The sequence below is a fragment of the Oncorhynchus tshawytscha genome, unplaced genomic scaffold (assembly GCF_018296145.1).
Source record: "Oncorhynchus tshawytscha isolate Ot180627B unplaced genomic scaffold, Otsh_v2.0 Un_contig_3315_pilon_pilon, whole genome shotgun sequence".
NCBI lineage: Eukaryota > Metazoa > Chordata > Actinopteri > Salmoniformes > Salmonidae > Oncorhynchus > Oncorhynchus tshawytscha.
Genome location: NW_024609612.1, coordinates 15,330 through 22,500, shown reverse-complemented (window position 1 = coordinate 22,500; position 7,171 = coordinate 15,330).

The following is a 7,171-nucleotide window of genomic DNA, read 5'->3' as shown; positions in this document are numbered from 1 at the left end:
GTAGCCTTCACCAAAGCCTGAGTCTAAAGCCTGTTTTAAACTAAAGATACATTTTCCTCACACTTATATCAGTGTAACAAAAACGAATAATTAAAATACAAAATAACAGAAAATATTTTTTAAAAACTTCAATATTGTGGAAAGGGGGACGATTTAAAAACAATGTCAAAATGGAGAGAAAAAAATTACTTTTTTAAAGAAAAATGTGTATTTTTTTTTTTTTTTAATTCAAATTTTCTAGTTGTGTCAAAAAACAAAACCTTGCTTCTTCTTCTCTCTGTCTCTGTTTTGTGGCGTCTTCTTCTTCTTCTTCTTCTCTCTCTGTTTTGTGACGTCTTCTTCTTCTTAATATTTTAATGTATTTTTTCTGCCAATTTGCCAAAGATATCACGTCACTGAATTGCTCTTTTTTCTTTTTTTTTAGAATATTTTTTTTAAATTTTTTTAAATTTAAATTTTGTTCTGTAAAACCAGAATTAAATAAAGTGACTTTGATATTATGCTTATTTTTTTTATATAACTGTTGTTATTGTTAATAATAATGATTATAATATTATTTTTTAGTTTTATGGGGTTGATTTGTTCTGTGAAAATGTTGACTTGCAGTTCGCTGGGTGCATCTATTGTCACAATCAGTCTATGGTCCTAAATAACACCTTTAAAATTCTCTTTTATATAATAGTGTACTTCTATTGAAAAGTAGTGCACTACAGAAAGGAATAAGGTGTGATTTATGTCAGATTCTAATATGTGCATCTGTCCTCCTGTTCAACAGAGTGTGTGTGTGTGTGTCGTGGATTTATGTACCGTGAAGAAACAAAGTCATTATTTGTAAATATTTGCCATAATTTTATTGGGTTCTTCAGAATAAAAGTTTGTTTTTTAAACAATTCAAATGTTCTGGGTCCATGTTGTCCTTTCATCTACCAACACACACACACACGCACACACACACACACGCACACGCGCGCACGCACACACACACACACAGAGAGAGAGAGAGAGAGAGAGAGAGAGAGAGAGAGAGAGAGAGAGAGAGAGAGAGAGAGAGAGAGAGAGAGAGACAGAGACAGAGAGAGAGAGAGCGTGAGAGACAGAGAGAGAGAGAGACAGAGAGAGAGAGACAGAGAGAGAGAGACAGAGAGAGAGACAGAAAGAGAGACAGAGAACCCCCACCTGGGACAGCAGGTGCGTAACATGTCCAGTCAATCAGTGACATTAATCAATTAACTACCAGGGAGGCTAGAGCACTGCTGGGACCCACACATCCCCACACGCCCCCGCCAGGGACAATGGCGCCTCCCGGCACAGCTCAGTTGGCTGGTGGCCCAGTCCAAGAAGGGGTTGTAGCGGGGGGAGGGTGATAATAGGACACAAGCGGCGACATGAAGACAACACGATACACGGTGAACAGCACTTAGCTGGACACACACACACACACACACACACACACACACACACACACACACACACACACACACACACACACACACACACACACACGCTGGCCTGCACACACACACACACACACACACACACACATACGCTGGCCTGCACACACACATACCTGGCCTGCACACACACAGCTTGAAACACTTGCTAAACTGCCCAGGGTTTGGGTGAGTGCCCAGGACACCAGAACCGTGTGTGTGTGTGTCTTTGCCAACCAACATCCCCCAGGGTGCGGGCCAAGGCCTGGGAATAGCTTTGTAGGACCAGCTGAGAAAGGTCTCTGTGTGTCTCTCTGTTCTTAATTTAGCCACATCTATATCTTTATAAAGCTCAACTTCTAAAAGTTCTGTCTCTCTCTCTCTTTATTCTATCCCATCTCTCTCTCTCTCTCTCTCTCTCTCTCTCTCTCTCTCTCTCTCTCTCTCTCTGTCTCTCTCTCTCTCTCTCTCTCTCTCTCTCTCTCTCTCTCTCTCTCTCTCTCTCTCTCTCTCTCTCTCTCTCTCTCTCTCTCTCTCTCTCTCTCTCTCTCTCTCTCTCTCTCTCTCTCTCTCTCTCTCTCTCTCTCTTTTATTCTATCCCATCTCTATCTCTCTCTCTCTCCGTCTTTCTCTCTCTCTCCGTCTCTCTCTCACTCTCTCGCTCTCGCTCTCGCTCTCGCTCTCTCTCTCTCTCTCTCAAGCTAAGTTATGTATTATTCAACCCCACCACCATCCATCCACACCCCCCTCCTCTGAGAGACACCCTATCACATCACACAGGGGTTAGAGGTCAAACTGAGCCACTTAGTTAGCCAATCAAATCCATGGCCTTGGAGCACCCCTCTTTACCTCTCTCCTTCCTCCCTTCCCTCTCTTGTCTCCCCTCCTTCTTACGCCCCAATTACATAACATTAATCTGACACCCCATCTCTAATTCTTTTCTATCTGCGCTCCTTCTGAGAGGCGAGAGGAGGAGGGAGAACCGAGAGGGAGAAGGGAGAACAGAGAGGGAGGAGGGAGAACAGAGAGGGAGGAGGGAGAACAGAGAGGGAGAACAGAGAGGGAGGAGGGAGAACAGAGAGGGAGGAGGGAGAACAGAGAGGGAGGAGGGAGGACAGAGAGGGAGGAGGGAGAACAGAGGTAGGAGGGAGAACAGAGAGGGAGAACAGAGAGGGAGGAGGGAGAACAGAGAGGGAGAACAGAGAGGGAGGAGGGAGAACAGAGAGGGAGAACAGAGAGGGAGGAGGGAGAACAGAGAGGGAGGAGGGAGAACAGAGAGGGAGAACAGAGAGGGAGGAGGGAGAACAGAGAGGGAGGGAGGGAGGAGGGAGAACAGAGGGAGGAGGGAGAACAGAGGGAGGAGGGAGAACAGAGGGAGGAGGGAGAACAGAGAGGGAGAAGGGAGAACAGAGAGGGAGGAGGGAGAACAGAGAGGGAGGAGGGAGACAGAGAGGGAGAACAGAGAGGGAGAACAGAGAGGGAGGAGGGAGAACAGAGAGGGAGAACAGAGAGGGAGGAGGGAGAACAGAGAGGGAGGAGGGAGAACAGAGAGGGAGAACAGAGAGGGAGAACAGAGAGGGAGGAGGGAGAACAGAGAGGAGGGAGGAGAGGGAGAACAGAGAGGGAGAACAGAGAGGAGGAGGGAGAACAGAGAGGGAGAACAGAGAGGGAGGAGGAGGGAGAACAGAGAGGGAGGAGGGAGAACAGAGAGGGAGGAGGGAGAACAGAGAGGGAGAACAGAGAGGGAGAAGGAGGGAGAACAGAGAGGGAGAACAGAGAGGGAGGAGGGAGAACAGAGAGGGAGGAGGGAGAACAGAGAGGGAGGAGGGAGAACAGAGGGAGGAGGGAGAACAGAGGGAGGAGGGAGAACAGAGGGAGGAGGAGGGAGACCAGGAGGGAGAACAGAGAGGGAGGAGGGAGAGACAGAGAGGGAGAGGGGGAGAACAGAGAGGGAGGAGGGAGAACAGAGGGAGGAGGGAGAACAGAGAGGGAGAACAAAGGGAGGAGGGAGAACAGAGAGGGAGGAGGGAGAACAGAGGGAGGAGGGAGAACAGAGAGGGGAGGGAGAACAGAGGGAGGAGGGAGAACAGAGAGGGAGGAGAGGGAGAACAGAGAGGAGAACAAAGGGAGGAGGGAGAACAGAGAGGGAGAACAGGAGGAGAGAACAGAGGGGAGGAGGGAGAACAGAGGGAGGAGGGAGAACAGAGAGGGAGAACAGAGAGGGAGGAGGGAGAACAGAGGAGGAGGGAGAACAGAGAGGGAGAACAGAGAGGGAGGAGGGAGAACAGAGAGGGAGAACAGAGAGGGAGAACAGAGAGGGAGAACAGAGAGGGAGAACAGAGAGGGAGAACAGAGAGGAGGAGGGAGAACAGAGAGGGAGAACAGAGAGGGAGAACAGAGAGGGAGGAGGGAGAACAGAGAGGGAGAACAGAGAGGGAGAACAGAGAGGGAGAAGGAGAACAGAGATGGAGGAGGGAGAACAGAGAGGGAGAACAGAGGGGGAGAACAGAGAGGGAGGAGGGAGGGAGAACAGAGAGGGAGAACAGAGAGGGAGAACAGAGAGGGAGGAGGGAGAACAGAGAGGGAGGAGGGAGAACAGAGAGGGAGAACAGAGAGGGAGGAGGTAGAACAGAGGAAAGGGGAGAGAAAACAGCGGTTGTTAAAAACAGGGCAAAAAGTCATCCAAATTAGCGTCAGTCACTGCTGGTGTTTTTTTGGCACTGCGGAGCTCCCGAGGGGAGAGGTGATGCTGGGGCATCTGGGTAATTGGGTTGGTTGATTAGTGAAGAGAGAGAGATGAGGAAGAGACTGTACAGAGCCATAATATGACATTTTAAATGTCTCTATTGCTTTTGGAACTTTTGTCGTGTTTGTTTCTGTTCATTTGTAGTTTATAGTTTTATTTATTTATTTATTGTTTTCACTTTGGAGAGAGGTGGAGGGAGGGAGGATGAGAGAGGTGGAGGGATGGAGGATGAGAGAGGGAGGAGGATGAGGGATGGAGGATGAGAGAGAGGTGGAGGGAGGGAGGATGAGAGGTGGAGAGGAGGAGGTGGAGGGAGGAGGAGAGAGAGGTGGAGGGAGGGAGGATGAGAGAGGTGGAGGGAGGGAGGGAGGATGAGAGAGAGGTGGAGGGAGGGGAGGATGAGAGAGGAGGTGGAGGGAGGGAGGAGAGATGAGAGAGGTGGAGGGAGGGAGGATGAGAGAGAGGTGGAGGGAGGGAGGATGAGAGAGAGGTGGAGGGGGAGGATGAGAGAGAGGATGAGGAGGTGGAGGAGGAGGAGAGAGAGGTGGAGGGAGGAGGAGGATCAGAGAGGTGGAGGGGAGGGAGGATGAGAGAGAGGTGGAGGGAGGGAGGATGAGAGAGAGGTGGAGGGAGGAGGATGAGAGAGAGGTGGAGGGAGGGAGGATGAGAGAGAGGTGGAGGGAGGGAGGATGAGAGAGAGGTGGAGGGAGGGAGGATGAGAGAGAGGTGGAGGGAGGGAGGATGAGAGAGAGTGGAGGGAGGGAGGATGAGAGAGAGGTGGAGGGAGGATGAGAGAGAGGTGGAGGGAGGGAGGATGAGAGAGAGGTGGAGGGAGGGAGGATGAGAGAGAGGTGGAGGGAGGGAGGATGAGAGAGAGTGGAGGGAGGGAGGATGAGAGAGAGGTGGAGGGGGAGGATGAGAGAGAGGTGGAGGGAGGAGGATGAGAGAGAGGTGGAGGGAGGGAGGATGAGAGAGAGGTGGAGGGAGGGAGGATGAGAGAGGTGGAGGGAGGAGGTGATGAGAGAGAGGTGGAGGGAGGGAGGATGAGAGAGGGAGGAGGAGGGAGGGAGGATGAGAGAGAGGTGGAGGGAGGGAGGATGAGAGAGAGGTGGAGGGAGGGAGGATGAGAGAGAGGTGGAGGGAGGGAGGATGAGAGAGAGGTGGAGGGAGGGAGGATGAGAGAGAGGAGGATGGAGGGAGGGGAGGATGAGAGAGAGGTGGAGGGAGGGAGGAGGTGAGAGAGAGGTGGAGGGATGGAGGAGGATGAGAGAGGTGGAGGGATGGAGGATGAGAGAGGTGGAGGGAGGGAGGATGAGAGAGAGAGGTGGAGGGAGGGAGGATGAGAGAGGTGGAGGGATGGGAGGATGAGAGAGAGGTGGAGGGAGGGAGGATGAGAGAGAGGTGGAGGGAGGGAGGATGAGAGAGAGGTGGAGGGAGGGAGGATGAGAGAGAGGTGGAGGGAGGGAGGATGAGAGAGAGGTGGAGGGAGGGAGGATGAGAGAGAGGTGGAGGGAGGGAGGATGAGAGAGAGGTGGAGGGAGGGAGGATGAGAGAGAGGGGAGGGAGGGAGGGGATAGGATGAGAGAGAGGTGGAGGGAGGGAGGATGAGAGAGAGGTGGAGGGAGGGAGGATGAGAGAGAGGTGGAGGGAGGGAGGATGAGAGAGAGGTGGAGGGAGGGAGGATGAGAGAGAGGTGGAGGGAGGAGGATGAGAGAGAGGTGGAGGGAGGGAGGGAGAGAGAGGTGGAGGGAGGGAGGATGAGAGAGAGGTGGAGGGAGGAGGATGAGAGAGAGGTGGAGGGGAGGATGAGAGAGAGGTGGAGGGAGGGAGGATGAGAGAGAGGTGGAGGGAGGATGAGAGAGAGGTGGAGGGAGGATAAGAGAGAGGGGAGGGAGGAGGATGAGAGAGAGGTGGAGGGAGGAGGATGAGAGAGAGGTGGAGGGAGGAGGATGAGAGAGAGGTGGAGGGAGGAGGATGAGAGAGAGATGGAGGGAGGATGAGATGAGAGAGGTGGAGGGAGGGAGGATGAGAGAGGTGGAGGGAGGGAGGATGAGAGAGAGGAGGTGGAGGGAGGGAGGATGAGAGAGAGGTGGAGGGAGGGAGGATGAGAGAGAGGTGGAGGGAGGGAGGATGAGAGAGAGGTGGAGGGAGGGAGGAGGATGAGAGAGGTGGAGGTGGAGGGAGGGAGGATGGAGGATGAGAGAGGTGGAGGGATGGAGGATGAGAGAGAGGTGGAGGGATGGAGGATGAGAGAGAGGTGTAGGGATGGAGGATGAGAGAGAGGTGTAGGTAGGGAGGATGAGAGAGGTGGAGGGAGGGAGGATGAGAGAGGTGGAGGGACGGAGGATGAGAGAGGTGGAGGGATGGAGGATGGAGAGAGAGGTGGAGGGATGGAGGATGAGAGAGAGGAGGGATGGAGGATGAGAGAGGTGGAGGGATGGAGGATGAGAGAGGTGGAGGGATGGAGGATGAGAGAGAGGTGGAGGGATGGAGGATGAGAGAGAGGTGGTGGAGGGATGAGAGAGAGGATGAGAGAGGTGGAGGGATGGAGGATGAGAGAGGTGGAGGGATGGAGGATGAGAGAGAGGTGTAGGGATGGAGGATGAGAGAGAGATGGAGGGATGGAGGATGAGAGAGAGGTGGAGGGAGGTGGAGGATGAGAGAGAGGTGGAGGGAGGGAGGATGAGAGAGAGGTGGATGGAGGGAGGATGAGAGAGGTGGATGGAGGGTGGATGAGAGAGAGGTGGAGGGAAGGTGGATGAGAGAGATGTGGAGGGAGGGAGGATGAGAGAGGTGGAGGGATGGAGGATGAGAGAGAGGTGGAGGGAGGAGGAAGAGAGGTGGAGAGGATGGAGGATGAGAGAGGTGGAGGGAGGAGGATGAGAGAGAGGTGGAGGGATGGAGGATGAGAGAGAGGTGGAGGGAGGGAGGATGAGAGAGGTGGTGGAGGGATGGAGGATGAGAGAGAGTTATCTAGTCAGGGTAATGTTGTATA